Source organism: Taudactylus pleione, unplaced genomic scaffold, assembly GCF_031769625.1.
Source record: "Taudactylus pleione unplaced genomic scaffold, aTauple2 ptg000041l, whole genome shotgun sequence".
NCBI classification, from domain to species: Eukaryota; Metazoa; Chordata; class Amphibia; order Anura; family Myobatrachidae; genus Taudactylus; species Taudactylus pleione.
The window spans coordinates 64,647,636-64,670,219 of record NW_028284443.1 but is presented as its reverse complement, the minus strand read 5'-3'; positions in this window follow the sequence as shown (position 1 = coordinate 64,670,219).

Here is a 22,584-nt window from a genome sequence, read left to right as displayed (position 1 = left end):
CACAATGTTGCCAGCTTCTCCCACTAACCTCAATCCTCCCCAGGTGGCAAGTGAAGTAACATGTCTATGTGTAAGAGGGGGGGGCAATGATTCCATGTAGTGATGAAAATGCTCATGTTGATTACAGGTACCCAGAGAGATTACACCAGTTGGATTATTGTGGTTAATGCTGATGATGTATTGTCTTGTGCCACTGTAGCTAGTAATTCTGACATTGCATGAATCACTGCTCGGTATAATGTGCCTATGTGTGGAAGTGACCAGGGAAAACCTGTATGTTTTACTAATATGTCTGCTGAGGATGGTGCAATATGTGTGTGTGATTTCACAACACACTCTCAAAAAGTGCAGTCCAGGTGAGACTTGCTGCAGTGTCACCCCCCACTGACCCCTCTTGTGAGAACAGATCACACACACAGGAAAAACTCCACCCACACATTGAGATTGCATTAGAGAGCTTGGCATTCCAAGCCGAGAAAAGGACTGACCCCTCCCTACTCACCCTCAAAGCAGCATTTGATGAGCCAGTCCATGCCAACACACACAAAGAGTGTACTGGGAAAATGGTTGCTTATACAGGGAATGCTCTGTCCCTGGTACCACACCGCACATTACTGAGCATCTGCTGGTAGTACCCCAAACTTATTGGGAGGGTCTGCTTAGGGTAGCACATGCAATACCCCAGGTAGGGCACATTGGCATCAACAGGACCAAGGCTCATCTGATGCAAAATTTCTACTGGCCAGACATGCTTTAAAATACTGTTGGTCATGCAATACCTGCCAGTCAGTGGGGAAATCCAGGGATGTAGGGATTGCCCCCCTTATTCCCCTTCCCATTATTTCAGAACCATTTGAGTGAGTGGCTGTAGACACTGTAGGGCCCCTTGCAATTCTCAGTAGCTCAGGGAAAGAAATCATCCTGAATATGGTAGATTACACCACCCGGTACCCAGAAGCTGTGACCCTCTCCTCAATTAGAGCAGACAAGGTAGAGGATGCCCTTATCACAATTTTCTCCTGGGTAGGGTTCCCTAAGAAGATGCTGACATACCAGGGCCTGCAGTTCATGCCCAACCTCATGAAGAGCCTCTGCAAAAGGATGCAGGTGGATCACCTGATCACCTCTTCTTATCCCCCGACTGGGAATGGACTCATGGAAAGGTTTAATAGCACCCTAAAGCAAATGCTCCGTACATTTGTGATGTCCCAGGGAAGAGACTGGGAACAATTCCTGCTGCACCTCCTCTTTGCATACTGCAAGGTACCGCAGGAATCCACTGGCTTCTCACCCTTAGAAAGCTAACATGGATGCAAGGTTCGCGGTCCCTTGGAATTGATCTAAGTGGGCTGGGAAGGGTAGCTAGCAATCCTGAGACATCTGTCATGCATTATATAATGCAGTTTAGGTAAAAGATGCAGACCTTGACAGGGTTGGCCCATAGCAACCTTAATGCTGCAAAAACCAGACAAACTCTGGTATGACCGTAACAGAAGGGAGTGCATATTTGAAAGGGGCAAAAGATCCTGGTACTGATTCCAATTAGACAGAACAAACTCCATGCTGCATGGGAAGGCCCACACATGGTAGTCCAGTGCATAAAGGATGTGAACTATGTCATTGCCAGAGAGGAGGGCAGAAAGAGGCATAGAGCCTATCATGTGAATATGCTCAAGGACTACCAGGACAGGGACACATGCATGCTAGCAGTTTGCAGCCTCCCAGAAGAGGAACAGGAACTGGATCCACTGCTGGACCGCACTGTAGCAGCTGCATCAGGTGGCACCCTGGCAGATGCCCAGTATGGGATAGAGTTAACAGAGGTGCAGCAAAGTCAGATATCTGACACCATGAGCCCCTACCAGGTCTACTTCACAGGAAAGCCAGTGAGAATGCACATAGTCACACATCACATAGACATAGGCAACCAAACCCCCCTTAGACAGCCATCATACATGCCTTGGAGGTGTGTGCAGGCAATGAGCCAGGAGGTGGATGAGATTCTGAGATTAGGGGTAATACAGAAGTCCTGTAGTTCATGGGCTGCACCTGTAGTGCTGGGGGCACTCTGTTCTGCATGGACTACCGAAGATTAAATGAGGCCATGGTATTTGAGGCATATCTCATGCCACGGATGGATAACCTCCTTTTAAGTCAGCTGGCCTCGGCACAATATGTCATCATCATGGCAGATCCCTTTGTCACCCAAAGCCCATAAATGTTCTGCTTTTATCACCCCATTTGGGCTGTATGAATTCTTAGTCAAGCCCTTTGGAATGAAAAATACCCCAGCCTCATTGCAGCACCATGTTAATGACCTGTTGGAGGGCTGGGAGAGGCACATGGTTGCATACTTGGATGACATTGCATTGTTCAGTCAGGAACATTTGATCCATTTGGATGATGTATTAAAACAGATCATTGGGGCTGGCCTGAAAATTAAACCACAGAAGTGCCAGCTGGGCATGCAAGAGGTACAGTACATGTGGTAAGGAGTAGGGGGTGGTAACCTCTGCCCAGAATCAGAGGTTGGAAGCTATTGCTACTTTGTCAACTCCTAATACCAAGAAAAAGGTCATGTTCTTTTGGGGGACTGCAGGGTACTATCGCAAGTTTCTACAACAGTACAGCACAATTGCAAAGCCCCTGACAGATCTCACAAAAAAGAAGCTTCCCCAACTGGTAAACTGGACTGAGGCTTGTAAATGAGCCTTCTGCACTCTGAAGTCCATCCAGTCTGAAGCCCCAAATGCTGCAAGAACCTGACTTTAGATGAAGGTTCATAGTACAGATGGATGCATTTAACTTTGGGCTGGGGGCCAGGTTGATGACCGGGGGGGAACACCCTATTATGTCTCTAAGCCAGAAGCTGCTCCCTCATGAGGTAGCATATGCAACCATTGAGAGGTAGTGTCTTGCAACAGTCTGGGCCATCCATAAATTACAGTCCTATTTGTATGGATGCGATTTCACTGTAATAACGGATAATAATCCATTAAGCTCATTACAATGCATCTCTGGTGACAATGGAGCATTGCTCCAGTGAAGTTAGTTACTGAAGCAGAATAATTTCACCATTCAGCACCAATGGGGCTCACAACATGGAAATTACAATAGTCTGTCTTGACAGGGGGACAACAGCAGCCCATAATGCCACCAGAATTGTGCCTGTTAGATGCCGCTACTCCAGTGGCTATCTAAGGGGGAGGTGTAGCAAGGAATCCCATTTCAACTTAGAATGGGCTTATTAACAAATTGCACTGTTTACATTGTATGTAATATCTATTTTCTGTAGGACAAATGTCTTTTAAAATGTATAGCTGAAAGGTAATTGACTGGCTTGCATTTACATATTGCCCTAGGCTCGGTGTACAAGTTGTTAATGTCTGTGGTTTTCTCACTTGAAGCATGGATCAAAGACTGGGGTCTGTCTATAACTCCACAGGGGGACAGGCTTACAGGCCAATGGGATACAGACCGACCAGCAAGGTGTGAAATCTTTCTCCTAGCCTGCTGAGCCTCAAACAGGAACAGTAAGCAATAACCTATCCTTTGCTTAAGGGACCCCGAGACCCTGTGTTACAGTCACCTAACCAATGAAAGGGTTACATTTTCCCAAGGGGAGGAGTGACCAGAGCAGCCTGTGAAAGGGAATACAAATGTGTTTGATATGAAACACTATTAATTTTGCATAAGGCTATCAAAGGATACAGATGGTCCCTGGGAAGGCCTCATCCCAGAACCATTTAATACAACTTGAACTGAATGGTTTGTTGCTCCCTTTTATTATTTTATTTACTTTTTTGGAAAGTGTAAGTAATGGTGTGATTCTTTTTTAACATTATTATATTCTTTGTAACTTTTTGTACCAAAGCTGAAGACATTCTTGAATTAAACATTAATTTTAATTCTGGATCTGTTTTTTTATAATCCATGGCCTCACATGGCTCATGCTACCTATTTTTGCTAAGTGTGATTAATTGTATGGGCAGGTAAGGGCAAAGGCTTACCTTGTGTTTTAAAACTAAAGTTCCCCTTTGCTGGTGGCAGTTACCAGGTTTAGTTAACCACACGTGAGGTAACCACAACGTGAGGTAACCTGTAAAAGTCATGGGCAGCGATTCTCAGACTGGTGTATCTGTGAGCCAATTGAAACTTGAGGACTGGCAGCCAATCAGGAGTGGCTGCAGCAGTGGCTCCTGTTTGGCTACTGGTCCATGAGTTTCAACTTGCTCATGGACAGCACTGAAATTATGGTGGCACTGTCTCTCCATGGATGCCTGCTGGGCCTGGAGTCATATCCACACCTGCTGCTGGCACATGAAGGGAAGATCAGATGCTGCCGCTGGTTGCCTATGAGGGAGAGGTGAGCAGCTACTGGAGGGACACAGCGTAAGGAAAGATGCTGTGTGGGGTTACTATGGGGCATAATATTAAAAGGGGTATTACTGTTTGACATAATGTGTAATGGGCACTAATACTACATGGCATCATTTGTAGCGGGCATTACTGTGTGGCATCACTTGTAAAGGGCATTACTCTGTGGCATAATGTGTAAGGGGCACTATATCTGCATTGCATACTGTGTTGTAAGGGTCACTTCTATTGTGTGGCATAATATGTATAGTTGGTACTAATGTACAATACATTACACTGATGAAAAGGAGGCATGTCTTAAGGGCACACCCCTTTTGAGTTGCCATGCCCACTTTTCCAGCACACACTTGCACATATGGTGTGCACATAAGTACAACCTTACATTTCCCATACCCTCACTTCAAAATTCCCACTTAGACTACTGATTATGGCACAAAACAAGATGTTCTAAGAGAATCTCACAAAAAACAAATACATAAATTTGAATCTTAGAAATTTTTAGAAATTCAAACAAGGCAGATATGTTAAATAATCTTCCACATATATTGTACATTTGTTAAGCCCCAAACAATTTCAGTAACAGTTCTATGGAAATTAAATTACATATTCCCAAGGACAGAAATACCATATGAAATAAACTGGTAGAGTTCATGTCACATCTATGAACTAACCCATAAATGTATTATCTGGCAAAAATGAAGTTTCAGCTGAACAGTATTCCTGCACAACATTGCTGTGACTTTTTAGAGCATGTTAAGTATTACATATCAAACATCATTAGAACAGGGCACACCACAGTAAGTAGAATACTTGGTTAGAGGAGATGCTAGACAAATGTAACCTGTATTTTCCATTTTCACAGAACCCTGAGTTGGCCACACTTCCCTGCAGGTTGTCCATTTAAGCCAGAGCTTTATAAATATTTGTCAAAATCCATCTTCTAGATGACACCTGGAGGGTCGATGAACTAACAACTCAAATGTCCATAATACTTACTCCAGGAGTGCTTTGATTCTGCTTAGTCATGATCCAACATTAAAATTACAATCTCTATAGTATTTTCAGAATATGTTTTGAATATAGCAGATCTCACTAATAAAGTGTCTCACTCCTTTACTGCTATGTGAAGGAATAATAAATCATAGTATTCCTTCATAGCAACACATTAAATGCTTAGTTCCAAAATATTTTACCTGAATAATTTCATCTTTTTGCAGTCTGAGAACCATCTCTAATGATGCTTTTGGAATCTCATAAAACAGCTGTGAAGATGAGATCAAAATATCTCTGAATATGGAGACCATTTACTAAATCAATATTGGAAATCCAAATAGTGTTATAACTACTATACATGAAAACATCTGGAATCAATTTATAGGCTAGTCTTCTTAATGAATGGCTACCTTCTGTAAAATGATATTCTAATATTATAACATTATGACAAATTGTCTTAACAAAATCCTCCACGATCTGATAGATAGTCAGGCAGGGTTCATACCAGTAAAACAAAGAGGGGAGTATCCCCTAGATTCCCCCAGCACACTAAATTGTACCTGCAACAATACATGAAAAACTATATGGTAATAGAAATTCAGAGATATTTGTTGCATACATTTATAAGTACATGGTAAGCTGACAGGCCACTTCACAGTTTCTCTGATACTGGCAGTCCCTACTCTGCATAATAACAGATCCCACTCTGGGCATGTAATTATCTGCTGTAAGGCCTCATGATGAAGGCACATACAGAAATACATCCAAATTGAGAGCCAGCTTACCTTGGAGTCACCCCTGGGAACTCCAACTAGCACTACAAGACCCCTGGGAACTCCACCTAGCACTACAAGAGCCAGAATGCCCTCCAAATACTTATACCTCCAAGTATTTCTAAATGCATGCAACAAATATCTCTGAATTTCTATTACCATATAGTTTTCATGTATTGTTGCAGGTACAATTTAGTGTGCTGGGGGAATCTAGGGGATAATCCCCTTTCTGTTTTTCTGTTTAGTATGACCCCTCCCTTTCATGCACCAGAAGAGTATTGCCAAATTGATTTGAGTAGCTTTCATTTTCTATTTGCTGTTGTGAGAGGCATAAATGAACCAGCATTTGGAGGGTATGCTGGCTCTTGTAGAGCTAGTTGGAGTTCACAGGGGTGACTCCCAGGTAAGCTGGCTCTCAATTTGGATGTATTTCTGGATGTGCCTTTATCATGAGGCCTTAAAACAGATAATTACATGGCCCAGAGTGGGTGCTGTAATATGCAGAGTAGGGACTGCCAGTATCAGAGAAGCCGTGAAGTGGCCTGGAAGCTTACCATGTACTTATAAATGCATGCAACAAATATCTCTGAAATTTTATTACCATATAGTTTACATGTATTGTTGCTGGTACAATTTAGTGTGCTGGGGGAATCTAGGGGATACCCCCCTTTCTGTTTTTATGTTTAGTACGACCCCTCCCTTTCATGCACCTGAAGAGTATTGTCAAATTGATTTGAGCAGCTTCCATTTTATGTTTATTGTTCATTCAGAACAGTAGGATATTAAAAAGTCCAGAAAAGTAGTTGATTCAATCAGACTAGTATGGGCCTTATTCAGAGATCTAGCTAATCACACAGCTGCAGCAACTTTGTATGTTGTGACTACTGTATATGATAATATGCTAATGCAGCAGGAGGCGTCTCATGTAAATAGGTAAATAGATGCCTCCTGCTGGTTTTTCTGATCCGCTGCTGCCTCCTAAACCACAACATCGGATAATTTGCATGAACATCGGTCATCTGAGTAACCCTCAGGTAACTCAGGATGATCAAGGAATTCAGACTGCTGAAACCAGTGAAGCTGCATCCAAGGCAGCCACAGATATTAGCACACCCAGAAAATGGGGAATAAGTGCTCTCATTTTCTCCAACACTGATCCACCCCTAAACAGCTGCAGCCTATGAATCAGGCTGCAGCATCATGGGCATTTCAAGTGATCTCACAGGATGAGATCTGTACATGTGCAGTGTGGCAACTCTTCATGTGCAGATCTTAAACAATCAGAGATGTATTTAAGTCATTGGGTTTGCTTACTTCTCTAAATTAGGCCAAAAACTGTATAATAGGAAGACTCCATCAACAATTCTCTTCTTACATGCTAACAAAGCACCAGACCAGTGGCGTAACTAGGGTATTTGTAGCCCAGGGCAAATGAAAAAATGGAGCCACCCCCCTTATGTGCATGCACCGAAAGCATGCTCTGCAAAAAAATGGCGTGGTCACTTAAAAATGGTCAACTTAACACACACACACACCTTTATTGTCACTCAGAACATTCCTTTCCATATGACCCTTAACCCCAGTAGTGCCCCTTATACAGTACCCCAAGTATACAATGTCCCCAGTTGTGGTCCCTCTTATGCAGGCCCATAGTAGTGCCCTTTATACAGTACCACCAGTATTGGTACCACTTATGCAGACCCCCATTAGTTCCTCTTATACAGTACCCCCAGTATGCAATGTCCCCAGTAGTGGTCCCCCTTATGCAGCCACTCATTAGTTCCACTTATTCAGTGCCCCCAGTAGTGGTCCCAATTATGCAGTACCCCATGTAGTGGTTCCCCCTATGAAGTGCCCCCAGTAGTGGTCCCCCTTATGCAGTGTCCCTTATATAGTGCCCCCAGTAGTAGCCCCCCTATGCAGTGCCCCCAGTAGTGGTACCCCCTATTCAGTGCCCTTTATATAGTGCCCCCAGCAGTAGTCCCCCCATGCAGAGCCCCCAGTAGTGGTCCCACTTATACAGGACCCCAGCAGTGATCCCCCTATCCAGTGCCCCTATTAGTTTCCTCTGTAGTGGTCCTCCCTATTTAGTGCCCCATGTAGTGGTCCCCTAGTAGTAAGCCCCTTTTATAGTGTCCCCAGTAGTAGTATCCCTTGTGCCCCTAGTAGTAAGTCCCTTATATAGTCCCCCAGTAGTAGATTCCCCCCAGTAGTAGTCCCCAGTAGAGGTTCCCCCTTCCGATAAAGAGCCCCCAGTAGTAGCACCCCCAGCTGTAGTCCCCAGTATTGCCTGTCGAAGCTGAATAATTGAGTGAGACAAGTTCAGTTTAAAATTTAATCGCAGCGACGCCATCTTGCGAATGGCCGCAAGACTCCATGTTGGAAATGATATCGCAAGACACCATTTTGTGTGGTCAGCATTACTTCAAGTTGTAACCCAGGAGCTAAGAACAGATGGCAATGTTTTTGTTAACCTACCTAGGGCAACGGGAAAAACCAGCTGTCTGAGTAGAAGTAAATAAGAAGAGACAATGGGTATTTTTACATACAAATTGGGAATCCCTGGATGCAGATAAAGTATAGTTGTGGCAATTGTAATATAATATCTACACAATTGGATTTGCCTGAATATGGCTCCAAATCCCACAGTTTGAGGTGATAATACATTTGCACTTCACACAAGAGTCTGTGAGAACAAAAGAGGTTTTGTTTTCCTTTGAACACAGCAGGTGGGGGCCTGCTGACAGAGGGCATGTAGAATTACAACCCTCAGCCATCCACACTGCTGGATGTTCACTTCGTGTATGAAAGATTATGCACTTAAATCTCACCCATTAATAACTAGCGTCCTTATATCAAACCCCGAATACCCACACACTACATATTCGCACATAAGGTTCCATAAGCATCAAAATGTATGATTCAAGTTGGTTAAGTTAGTTTAAATGCTAAGAAATAGAGGTTTTTGATATCTAAGGTATTATACATGATAAGCAAGGTATGTTTGGTCTCGTTCTGATGCGTATGCTTTTTACAGAATCCCGGTGTTATCGGTGGAGAGATCGCATCATGCAAACTCAAGTTACAGATCGCAGAACTTATAAGCAACAAAATGTTTTAGTTGATGGAATGTTAAAGGAGGCGTTACCAGAAAGACCCCAGCTGTTAGAGGCAGGGAAAGTCTATTTGAAACAACCTGTTAAATGTGTTGTTACATATGCTCCTCCTCTGGGAACCAATGAGATCAGCAGGAAGTTTCCCCTTTGTCCTGTTTCAGTCTGGGGGGGAATAAATACATGTGTCCAAACACTGGTTTGCCAGTTCATGCTGAATTTTGGGTGAACTGAGGATATCTAGTCAGAAGTCTATCTCTAGGTCCAGAGGCGCAGCGTATGTATAACCGTACTTGGTCTGTATTATTTCCTTTTTACACCTGAATTATGAATGTATAGATTGCGTGTAACTGACTGTACTTTTACCTGAATAATACTTGTGCGTTGGAACCACAAATTCCACTCCTGTCTTTATTTGCAGTTAAACTGCGTACGCAATTAGCATTGTGTTTAGAGGTTTATAGGCAGGTTTTGTCTTAGAGGTTCTAGGCAGGTAAATCTTAGAGGTTTATAGGCAGGAATGTATTAAAAGGTTTATTTAAAATTTAACAGTGGGGGCTCATCGGTTTATCACACTTTTCTGATACACGATAACACTCCGTCAGTCCTCTCTCAGCAAAAGGGTGGAGGCGCCTTTTGAAAGATGCATTAGTCTTTCATTACCACAGTGTTGCTGAGTGCGTACTGCCGGTTATTGTGTAGAGGAAGCGCTGATCAGAATTCAGGGACAAGAGAGGAAAAAAAAAGTTTTTTTTCTCTGTTGATAGAACCTTACATTTAGAGGGGTGCCGTAGTATTGAGTATGCGGCTGAGATGCATTTTTGCGTACGCAGTTAAAAAGTCATTATATGCTTGTGTGGTAGTCGCATAATTGTGTATGCGGCCGGTCGCACAATAAGCGTATACGCACTTCTGGTTCTGCTGCCACATGTTTGAACAAAGCCATTGAGGTTTACATTTTTTTTCTATCTACCAATATCTGGGTAAACATTTATTTTCTGCGCAGAGAAAAAGTGTGGAACAGTGAGTATGTGTTGGACAGTTAAGGGTATCGTATGATCCTTAAGGGCTAGGTGCAAGGGTAAGCCTAGCCGCTCGGTAAGCAGCTTACCGTTCAGTACATAGAGCAGGTGTATGGTTTGTTATTTTTGTTAGGGACCTGCTCTCAGTGTGACTGCAGTGTTCAATTAAATTTGAGCATTGTAGTTGAGCCGCACAAGGTGTGATTGTGAGCTGAAAGATAATAGGTGAGCGTGGCGCATCTAGAAATTTTGTCCGTAGGTGAGTGTGGCGCATCTAGAAATTTTGTCCGTAAGTAAGCTGGCGCATCTAGAAATAACGTCTGTAGGTGAGCAGGCGCATCTAGAAATAACGTCTGTAGGTGAGCTGGCGCATCTAGAAATAACGTCCGTAGGTAAGTGAAAGTATCTTGATTGTCTTTCACCAGTTTAAATTTTTATTGAAAAGCGTAGGAGTTGTCTCAGAATGGGAGCCACGCAAACAGTAGAAATGTTAGGCAATTATGTGCTGCTAATGGAGGTGGATCAGCCCGTCGTATTATGCATACTATATATGGTTTAATATGACGAGAAAGAGTGTTAGACCGTTTCCCAGAACTGGTAGTTTTGATAAAAATGTGTTAGATAATGTCCAGGATCACATCAGTATGGTGCGATCCCGAGAGAAAAAGATTAAATATTTTGAATGTTTAAAAAATATGGCAGCATGAAGGGGATGCTTGGCTTAAAAATGTGCAGACGACGCAAACTAGCGTTGCAAACGCATTGCCAGAAAATACATCCACGACGCTGAGATGCAATACGGGCGAGCCGCAAATTGGCGTGCACGTGCGGCAAAGTAGCGTCGTGGAGAGTATTGCCAGCAGTTCACGCTCACCTCCCCCACCTTATGTGGATGGAGGTGCAAGTACGGTTACCAAAAATACCAATAAAAATATAACAAGCAACTTGTACCCTCTCTTAAGCAACCATAAAGAAAGTGTTTATGATATGGATGATGAGCCTATTGTAATGTCTGCCATTTCCCATGCTGTGCAAATGATAGATGCTGCATCACCACAATCACGGGTGGCGCCGCCATCTCCATCGGTAACAGCAAGGGAAGTGTTAACACACTCTGCACCCAAAGAGAAAGTTGTTAATACCATACGTAGCAGCAGCAGATTAAACCTCCAGCCAGGTAACCAGGTCAAAGGTAGCAGCACTACCGGTCTGCATCCCATTCGGACAATAACTGTTCCAAATGGAAATGCAGACTTAAACGGTATAGTGCCCACGAGGGAAGTAGTAATGCATTGTCCTTGGACAAGAGCAGAACTAAATTCCATCATAAATGATTTCCCCAATCCCAAAAAGGAATTAGCCAAATGTCAAAGATTTTTGAGAAATTTGGGTAGTTCACATGAACCCACTAATAAAGATTGGCGTGTGGTGTTAAGGGCCTGTCTGCCACGCAATACCGACGTGACAAAATTTATCACGGATTGTGTATTGGATGGTGACATCCCCTTAACAGACCAAGTAAACCAAGGTAACATTTCCCGCATTGTAACTCAATTGGGTGTATATTTTCCAGTAGTAGTTAACTGGAACAAAATCTTCACAATCAAACAGAAAGAGAGTGAGACTGCAGAAGATTACTGTGATCGGGCTCTGCAGGCTATCACCCAGTACACTGGGATAGAAGATATTAAAGATAGCACTCACCACAGGGGAATGATAATCACAGTTCTCATGGACGGTCTGAAAGACGATTTAAAGATTCGGGTTCAGACCTCACAACCTGGCTGGAGGGGACTCACAATAGATAACCTCATAGAGTCTGCCATAGAACATGATAAAAACATCTCCAAAAAGAGAGACCCAGAGCAAAAAACTAATGGCTGTCAGTATACAAGCTATGGAAGGAATGACAATAACATCACAGCCAACCGACACACCTGCACCCACACACACACCTGCACCTGAACAATTACACGTCCTCACCAATCCCACACCACAGCAAACACATCCTTACCCCACATATCATACACAACAACAGGTCCCATACTCATATCCCCCACAATATCCTTACCCTCCCTATCCTTACCCATACCCACCACCTTTCCCTCTTGCTCAAACCCCACAACAATCTTTTCATCCACCCCGTTCAAAATTATGTTTTAACTGTCACCAAGTGGGACACATAAGTAAGTACTGCAAAGTGAAGAACACCACACAGGAACATGAGTTGCCCATGAGTTCATAGGTAACCCCAGTATCTTCTCCCAGGCCTTATATGACTGTTTATAATTTTTTCAACCTATCAATGGATCTGTTCTAATGTAAAATGTGGATGATTTATTGTTGCATTTTGGGTCATGTTTAAATGATATTAAACTGTTGTGCTTTATCTCCCACTCATAGGACACAAGGTTGCTAAGGATAAATGGCAACCATGCCAGGCTGAGGTCGACTACTCAGAATACTATCCAACCCAGTGGCACAGGCATTATTTAGAGCAGTAGCTATTGATAACAAGATTTAATTGCAGGAACCTGTATGCAGATACTATATCCCTAGAATTATTAAAAATGATAGGGGGACTTATTTTATAGGTGACTTTTCCAAGAACATGTGTAAGATGATGGGTAACAACACTGAGATTATCCCAGATTGTCTTTTCCTTTATTTGCCCCCCTTTGAGATACTGTCCAAACAGGCAGCCTCATGTGAAAAATTGATAATGAGGTTAATGTGCAGGGTCTCACAAAGATGAATGAGAATAACCGAAATTGGAAGTGTTATTAACTAACATGTCTAATGCAACCTGTCATGATGTCAAATGTGGAAGAATTTGTTATGATCCAAATTTTTTTTAGCTCAGGTTGTTTGACTGATCGGTGGAAAGGTCCGTATCTGACGATACAGCATCCTCAAAGGGTGGCCAGGGAAGATACGTGGGTCCATTCCGCTCGTGGGAGGTTAACCAACCGGTGGAGATACAAGGCAGAGACAAGGCCGATAACGTGGACCTGTCGATTGCGAGCTTGTGCCGGAATGATTAAAAAGGTGACGGTGAGATATCTGAGCTAAAGAAATGTGTAGATCAGTGCTTCAAGCAATGGAGTGGTCTGCTGTGGTCATCCTAGTTTTTTTTTTCCAGAGTTTTATTTTTTTTGTCATGATGATCTGTTTGGGGATGCTCGGTGTCTGTGATGGGGGACCAATAAAGGAGATGTGAGCTGATGGCGGAGCTGATGGAGTGGAGTCAGGAGGAGGAGTGCTATACCAAATCAGGGGAGTGCCAGTCCAATTTCAGTACAGTAAATTGTTGTGAAAATGTGAATAATAATAATAAGGAAGAACTGTATTTCAATCCTGAGTTATGATGTAGTGTATAACAATGTAGCCTGAGTTTGAGTGGTCGTGCATGGATATAACGTTTATGTTGTTTTAAGTCATCTTAGGTAATGCAGTCCCAACCCCTTTCAAGGCTCTCCTTATAGGATAGGTGCATCCCCACATCTTTCCCATGATCCCTTAAGGATCCGAGGTGTACGTATAAGGGCAGTTTTATGTCCCTCCCGGAGACGCATTATCTGAATGGTTCAAATGACCATACTGTGTCATACCATAATACATTGAACGGTATATTCTCATGCATGGCTAAACAGATTCAAATAGCAGATTGTGATAGCATGTTGTTTGCTATCAAAGGGTGGACTGTCGAAGCTGAATAATTGAGTGAGACAAGTTCAGTTTAAAATTTAATCGCAGCGACGCCATATTGCGAATGGCCGCAAGACTCCATGTTGGAAATGAGATCGCAAGACACCATTTTGTGTGGTCAGCATTAATTCAAGTTATAACCCAGGAGCTAAGAACAGATGGCAATGTTTTTGTTAACCTACCAAGGGCAACGGGAAAAACCAGCTGTCTGAGTAGAAGTAAATAAGAAGAGACAATGGGTATTTTTACATACAAATTGGGAATCCCTGGATGCAGATAAAGTATAGTTGTGGCAATTGTAATATAATATCTACACAATTGGATTTGCCTGAATATGGCTCCAAATCCCACAGTTTGAGGTGATAATACATTTGCACTTCACACAAGAGTCTGTGAGAACAAAAGAGGTTTTGTTTTCCTTTGAACACAGCAGGTGGGGGCCTGCTGACAGAGGGCATGTAGAATTACAACCCTCAGCCATCCACACTGCTGGATGTTCACTTCGTGTATGAGAGATTATGCACTTAAATCTCACCCATTAATAACTAGCGTCCTTATATCAAACCCCGAATACCCACACACTACATATTCGCACATAAGGTTCCATAAGCATCAAAATGTGTGATTCAAGTTGGTTAAGTTAGTTTAAATGCTAAGAAATAGAGGTTTTTGAGATCTAAGGTATTATACATGATAAGCAAGGTATGTTTGGTCTCGTTCTGATGCGTATGCTTTTTACAGAATCCCGGTGTTATCGGTGGAGAGATCGCATCATGCAAACTCAAGTTACAGATCGCAGAACTTATAAGCAACAAAATGTTTTAGTTGATGGAATGTTACAGGAGGCGTTACAAGAAAGACCCCGGCTGTTAGAGGCAGGGAAAGTCTATTTGAAACAACCTGTTAAATGTGTCGTTACATATGCTCCTCCTCTGGGAACCAATGAGATCAGCAGGAAGTTTCCCCTTTGTCCTGTTTCAGTCTGGGGGGGAATAAATACATGTGTCCAAACACTGGTTTGCCAGTTCATACTGAATTTTGGGTGAACTGAGGATATCTAGTCAGAAGTCTATCTCTGGGTCCAGAGGCGCAGCGTATGTATAACCGTACTTGGTCTGTATTATTTCCTTTTTACGCCTGAATTATGTATGTATAGATTGTGTGTAACTGACTATACTTTTACCTGAATAATACTTGTGCGTTGGAACCACAAATTCCACTCCTGTCTTTATTTGCGGTTAAACTGCATACGCAATTAGCATTGTGTTTAGAGGTTTATAGGCAGGTTTTGTCTTAGAGGTTCTAGGCAGGTGAATCTTAAAGGTTTATAGGCAGGAATGTATTTAAAGGTTTATTTAAAATTCAACATGCCCATCCCCAGTAGAGGTCTCCCCCAGTAATGGTGCCCCCAGTAGTAGCTCCCCACTGTAGTGCAGACACACAAGTTAAAAAAAAATACAGTTACCTTAATCCACGCTCTGGCTCCGGCCACTGCCCCCGCTGCTGCACATCAGTCCTCCCAGGCTGCAAGCTCTGCATTTTGAGAGAGATGTCATGATGTCTCTCCCATTTCTCACTGCAGAAGCTGGAAGGCGGAGCTCATGAGTGAGCTACAGCCCGGCTCATGCAGTGGGCGCTGCAGTAGTCAATGAGAGTCTGTCTGACAGACCGCACACACTGCAGTTGGCACTACACTACCTAACTAGGACAGGTGGAACCGTGGCCGGTGGCGCCCCCACCCCCACTGTGCCTCCTGCCCTACGGTGCCCAGGGCACGTGCCCTACTTGCCCTGCCTAGTTACACCACTGCACCATACAGGGCTTCCCAGCAATGTATGGTTCAAACTCTAAAGGATGTTAGCATTACAGAAGATTTCCTTATATACATTTAGGATCTGTGTTCTATTCTCACCATTTACTTTTATCAAGATCTCCCATTTTGTGGACAATATTATAGTCATGTCTTTCACACAACCTCAGATCTCACTTCCAATCTTTACACCCAGTTATGGAGTCCATTTGGAATGCAAAATATTTTTTTCTAAATCTGAGGCTGTTAATACATGTTCTTCCACAAAATAGAAAATATCTTCAAAGTAGTTTTAATCTCAATTAGCATAATTGCAAGGCAAAATATATACAGGAGTCTTCATTAGATATTGTATAAATGGATGATTTTTCCAAATTGATCTCTAGAATAAAATCCAAACTTTTTTTCTTGGAAAAGTTTTATAATATTGTGGCTAGAAAGAATCAGAGAAATAAAATGTTCTAATTGAAGTTCCAGATACAGTTTTTAAGAAATCTCAAACAACCTAAGCTATGTGGGAATGGGAAAAGGACTTAAGTCAACCTTCTGAGAAATTCTGTCATGGAAAAAAAGTAAAAAAGATTTATCTAACACAAAGAACAATAGATTTTTATTTTATTGTATTCCACCTTGCTGATCATGTTAGCAACTATAGTATATCAAATAGTTACCTAGAATTTAGCAGCAGCAAAATCCATGATAAGAAAAACTTGATGCTAATGGTCACTGGGGGAGTGACTGGGGGAGTGACTCCCTTCACAGATAAACAAACTTAATACCATAGGTCTTAAATACTTTGTTTGACAAATTGCATGCATGGAAAAGATAAGATACTGAGTTATTAAAATTACTTTGAAACTATATTTAAACAGTTGTGATCCCATGTAAATTAATAAAGTTGCCAACATTCTCCAAATATACTATCTCCTTACTGAGTCATGTTTTTCATAATACTATTTGTTGATAATATTTAATTTAAAGCTCATGTTAGTCTCTGCTGCCATGCATATTTGAACATGTACATATATATATATATATATATATATATATATATATATAAAAAAAAAAATATATATATATATATATATATGAAAACAATGTGGTTAGGTCAGAGCACCTTAAAGTGCTTTGGAGTGCAGAAAATGTGCAAAAGATCACTAAATAAATATATAAAAGGAGCAATATATACGTCTACCAAATAGATCTAGACCATAAACAAGTATTTATAAAAATACAAATTTAATAGAAACAATGAACATAAAAACATAAAAGGAAAGACATAATGACACTAATAAAAAAGACTGTATAAATAAATAGAATAAAAAATAGAGATAAATACAGAGTTGGTAAAAATGAAAAGCTTATCTTATTTCATATATATTGAGGGTGTGGTCAGGTGGGGTGCAAGACCCCAACGCGTTTCGTCAACAGCGGACTTCTTCAAGAACAACTCAACTTCTTGAGAACGATGCATTAAAGGGCATCGAAACGTTGATGCAATTACTCCTGCCTACTGTTATCTTTCGTGGAGTGCCGCTGCCAGAGGAACTATATTTGGGACCATTATTGGTTACATGCGGAGGGCACCCTTCTTTGCTGGTGACTGTGAGTGCCATTTCCCTGGATATATGTATATATATATATATATATATATATATAGCCTGGAACACTTGTCGAGGGGTATGTGGGTTAGTGTTTCACTGTTGTAAATGTTTTGCTTAGCACTGTACCACACTGTGTTGTCTTGATTAAGGGGATACGGTCCCCAAAACGTTGACCTATATGACCTGTATGTCACAGTAAAAGTTACCCCGCAGTGGATCTTTTTTTCACTTGATACTGAATTCTCTGAGTGCCGCCTCTGTGGATTTGTGAATCATTTGTGGGGGAACATAACCCCCTGGAAGGGCACCAGAGTCCAGTTACTTACATGGACGAGTGAGTGCCGGCTTTTACTGGATATATATATATATATATATATATATATATATATATTATATATACTGTATATATATATATATATATATATATATATAAACACTGTGTCCTTCTGTATTCTAAAACAATTGTGTTAAGCGTGTTAATATCCATATGCTTTATGTACCTATAACACTGTCTTCTATCTATCACCTAACCAATTCCCCTACTATCACCGAAATGTTGAAAAAACATTAATACTATTTTGCATTAAAAGATTCTTATTTTACATTATCAAGTAAGTTTTTTTGAATAATCATAACTTGTACAAATTAGACACATTATACACAGGGCCAAATAATGTGACCATGAACTTTCTTTCAATGCGTTCTTGAGATTCCAATTACTGTGACTGACCACTGCAGTTTATAAACCATGCATTTCCTACAGTAACACATGAAGACATCTTTTACTTTCTGTCTATCATTTCATTTGTCCAAGACTGACACTTCCTGTCTGTGACACTATAGTGTATAGAATGCTACAGGGAAGAAAACAGTATCCACAAGCACACCGCTGTGCAGAAACTATGCAGTGTACAAACTAAAATGATGTGCCTTGGAGAACAACAAATCCAAGAGAGGTATAATTCATCACTGACATCATTTCAGTTATCACTTGTGTAAAGTCAGTAGTATGAACATTTTGTGCCTACAAAAATAGCCCCATTAAGTTAAGCATATTCCTATATTTTATACTTATTCCTGCAAATTTATAAAGCATTATCTTAGGATATTCATCTAAACATGACATTGACAATGAGATAGTGTTATATTCCACAGAGATCACCTAAGCTCTTTCAAAACATCTGTTACAGGAACTACAAATAACAAATGAATAAGAAATTGAACTGTACACACTGAAAGTAGATTACTGTAGTGCTTTGAAGAACTAAAATAAAACAGTCAGCAAACACAAAATTAATGATGCATGAAATATATATTATAGATTTGTTATTGGCATCAAAACAATTAAAATATAATCTTTGATAGTCGTGTATGCTGGAGAAAAGTTTTCATTGCTCATCATGATATTTACAATTTTTGTATAAACGCGAAGTGGTAATATAACATGCCAAGAGATTGACATTTCTTAGTGCCCTTTGCAATCATCTAGGAGTTACCGATCAATCATAAACAAGCCTGAATCTCTCATTAGACAAAGAAGGCGTAAAACAATGGGCACCTTTTATAAAGGGGCACCAGGCTACCATCTGCTAAACTAAACATTACAGATTAAACATATTTTTAAGGAATTGTTTTTCCAGTATATTAGAACTGTGCACAATGAAATTGATAGTACTACAAAGCTACAGTATGTAATTTATTTATTTTTGTTCCAATGGGTCTTATCACATCACAACTGTAAGGTTTTGTATGCCAACTATGCTAGCAAATACCTGGACTCCAGAGAAAGTACCTTTAGTGATATTTATTTCTTCATTGTAACACACACATTTAATAAATAAATTAATTTCCACTTACAAAATTTTACTATAAATTGTTTTATTTAAGAATATTATTTTTGTATAATTTTTATTTTTCAATACAAATTGAATTCAACACCTCTACAGATCAGAGGTGTTGAATTTAAAATGCATTGATTGTTTATACAAATTCTATATCCTATTATATTTCTATAATAAGTTAGAGTTGCTTTCATAATGCCATAAGAACTACATTTTAGATAATCACTGCAAATTCAGATTCTCATTTAATTATCCATAATAATTCTAATTATCACAAACATCATCATTAATAGTAATATTTGAATATAATAAGGAATGTTCATTTCATCACATCACAGTTGTTGTTGGTCCTTACCTATTTATACCTCCATACATTGCCAGGAATTTCATCTTTTATGTGAAAGGTTTAAAACAGGTTTATAATCATTATTGAAAGCAGTATATTACCATTTGCAAAGCATACCCATGACAGGTCGATTGTAATGCAATAATTTTAGATCATATTGGCCTGAAACTGTTGCATGTAACATAGTTACCAACAATTGGGACACATTTACATTGAACACTAGTCTGCAAAGTAAAAGATAATGAGAATTTACATGAGCAATATGTAATGTGCTCCAGCCATTTTTGGATGGAGTTCCCTCTGTAAATTAGCTGATTTGGTATTAGTTGGAAGGGTTTACATTGTTCTAATATGATAAGCAGTGAAATGACACATACAGTACTTTCACTGCACACAATATATACCTGTAGCGCACACAGGGGGAGTTTCTGAGTATCCAGAAACCCCCCCTGGGGGACCAAATTTTTTTTCAGAGACAGAGACAGCCTTGTCTCCATCTCTGCACCAGTTGCAGGCCACCCTCCATGATCAGAGGTGCCCGTACACTGCCTTATAGTCCTCCCAGAGGGAGCGTGGCAGTGGGAGAGAGAACGAGGATCACCCAGCAGTCCTGCACTTAGAAGGAGGTCCGCAGCAGAGCAGAGGCGGACACTCTGATTGAGAACTGGGCCACCTCCGGGGATGCAGTGGAGTAAAGGGATGACAGCAGCTGTGAAACTAAAGGTACAGGGGTGTTGGGGCTTGAGGGGGCACACTGGTATATTAGTAGCCCTGGTAGCGTTCTTTATAATAAGTGTAATCGGGTCCATGTGCGGGGAAGCTAAACGCAGCAAATTCAAAAGTGCAGTGTGTGTTCCTGTGACTGACTGAGTAACACAGGCAGCCTGCACTCCTCACCCCTACACTGCTCCAGGGTCCCGTTCAGCCCGACAAGCTGACTCGTGATGATTAACTCCTTGGATGCAGGAAGTAAGTAAATTGTGCAGAGAGGTGTGTAACAGAGTGTGTGCTGTGTGTGTATGCTGCGTGCTGTGTGTGACAGGGTGCGTGCTGTGTGTGACAGGGTGCATACTGTGTGTGACAGGGTGTGTCCTGTGTGTGACAGGGTGCATATTGTGTGTGACAGGGTGCATACTGTGTGTGACAGGGTGTGTGCTGTGTGTGACAGTGTGTGCTGCGTGCTGTGTGTGTGTGCTGCTGATGTTTGTGACAGGGTCTGCTGTGTGTGACATGGTGCATACTGTGTGTGTGTTCTGCTGCTATGTGTGACAGGGTCTGCTGTGTGTGACATGGTGCATACTGTGTGTGTGTGTTTTGCTGCTATGTGTGATATGGTCTGCTGTGTGTGACGGTGCATACTGTGTGTGACGGTGCATACTGTGTGTGACAGGGTCTGCTGTGTGTGACAGGGTGCATACTATGTTTGACGGTCTGCTGTGTGTGACAGGGTGCATACTGTGTGTGACGGTCTGCTGTGTGTGACAGGGTGCATGCTGTGTGTGACAGGGTGCGTGCTGTGTGTGACAGGGTGCGTCTTGTGTGTGACAGGGTGTGTGCTGTGTGTGACAGGGTGCATACTGTGTGTGACGGTCTGCTGTGTGTGACAGGTTGCATGCTGTGTGTGACAGGGTGCGTGCTGTGTGTGACAGGGTGCATGCTGTGTGTGACAGGGTGCATACTGTGTGTGACGGTCTGCTGTGTGTGACAGGGTGCATGCTGTTTGCGACAGTCTGCTGTGTGTGACAGGGTGCATGCTGTGTGTGACAGGGTGCGTGCTGTGTGTGACAGGGTGCGTGCTGTGTGTGACAGGGTGCATGCTGTGTGTGACAGGGTGTGTGCTGCGTGCTGTGTGTGACAGGGTGCATACTGTGTGTGACAGAGTGTGTGCTGTGTGTGACAGGGTGCATGCTGTGTGTGACAGGGTGCATACTGTGTGTGACAGAGTGTGTGCCGTGTGTGACAGGGTGCATGCTGTGTGTGACAGGGTGCATACTGTGTGTGACAGAGTGTGTGCTGTGTGTGACAGGGTGCATGCTGTGTGTGACAGGGTGCATACTGTGTGTGACAGAGTGTGTGCTGTGTGTGACAGGGTGTGTGCGGCATGCTGTGTGTGACAGGGTGCATGCTGTGTGTGACAGGGTGCATACTGTGTGTGACAGAGTGTGTGCTGTGTGTGACAGGGTGCATACTGTGTGTGACAGAGTGTGTGCTGCATGTGACAGGGTGCGTACTGTGTGTGACAGAGTGTGTGCTGCATGCTATGTGTGACAGGGTGCATACTGTGTGTGACAGAGTGTGTGCTGCGTGCTGTGTGTGACAGGGTGTGTGCTGCGTGCTGTGTGTGTGATATACATACACACAAATATATATGTAGTTGTAGTTGCTTTTTTTTTTAATCAACCGTTTGGAAACCCCCCTATAAAATTCCTGCGTTTGCCCCTGTATACATTGTCATTTAGAATTTTATAAATCAGAACATTTCATGACATTCACCACATGCAATAAAAAGTCTTATATTTAGACTTCCAAGATAAGAAAAATAAATGTTTTACCAACAGTTGTCAAGGCAACCCATTTAAAACCTACAGTATTTAAGTGGATTTGGTTCAAATTAGGGGTGTGCACCGGCCACTTTTCGTGTTTTGTGTTTTTGGTTTTGGATCTGGATCTTTGTTTGTGTTTTGGATCTGTATTTTTTTTAAAAAAAGCATAAAAACAGCTAAAATCACAGAATGTGTTGGTTTTTCTGCTCCTATGCTATTATTAACCTCAATAACCTTAATTTTCACTCATTTCCAGTCTATTCTGAACACCTCACACCTCACAATAGAGTTTTTATGTCCAAAAGGCTATGCTAAGCAACACGAGTGGGCGGCACAAACACGTGGCCCATCTAGGAGTGGCACTGCAGTGGCAGACAGGATGGCAGTTTGAAAAACTAGGCCCCAAACAGTACATAATGCAAAGAAAAAAAAGAGGTGCAAGATGGAATTTTCC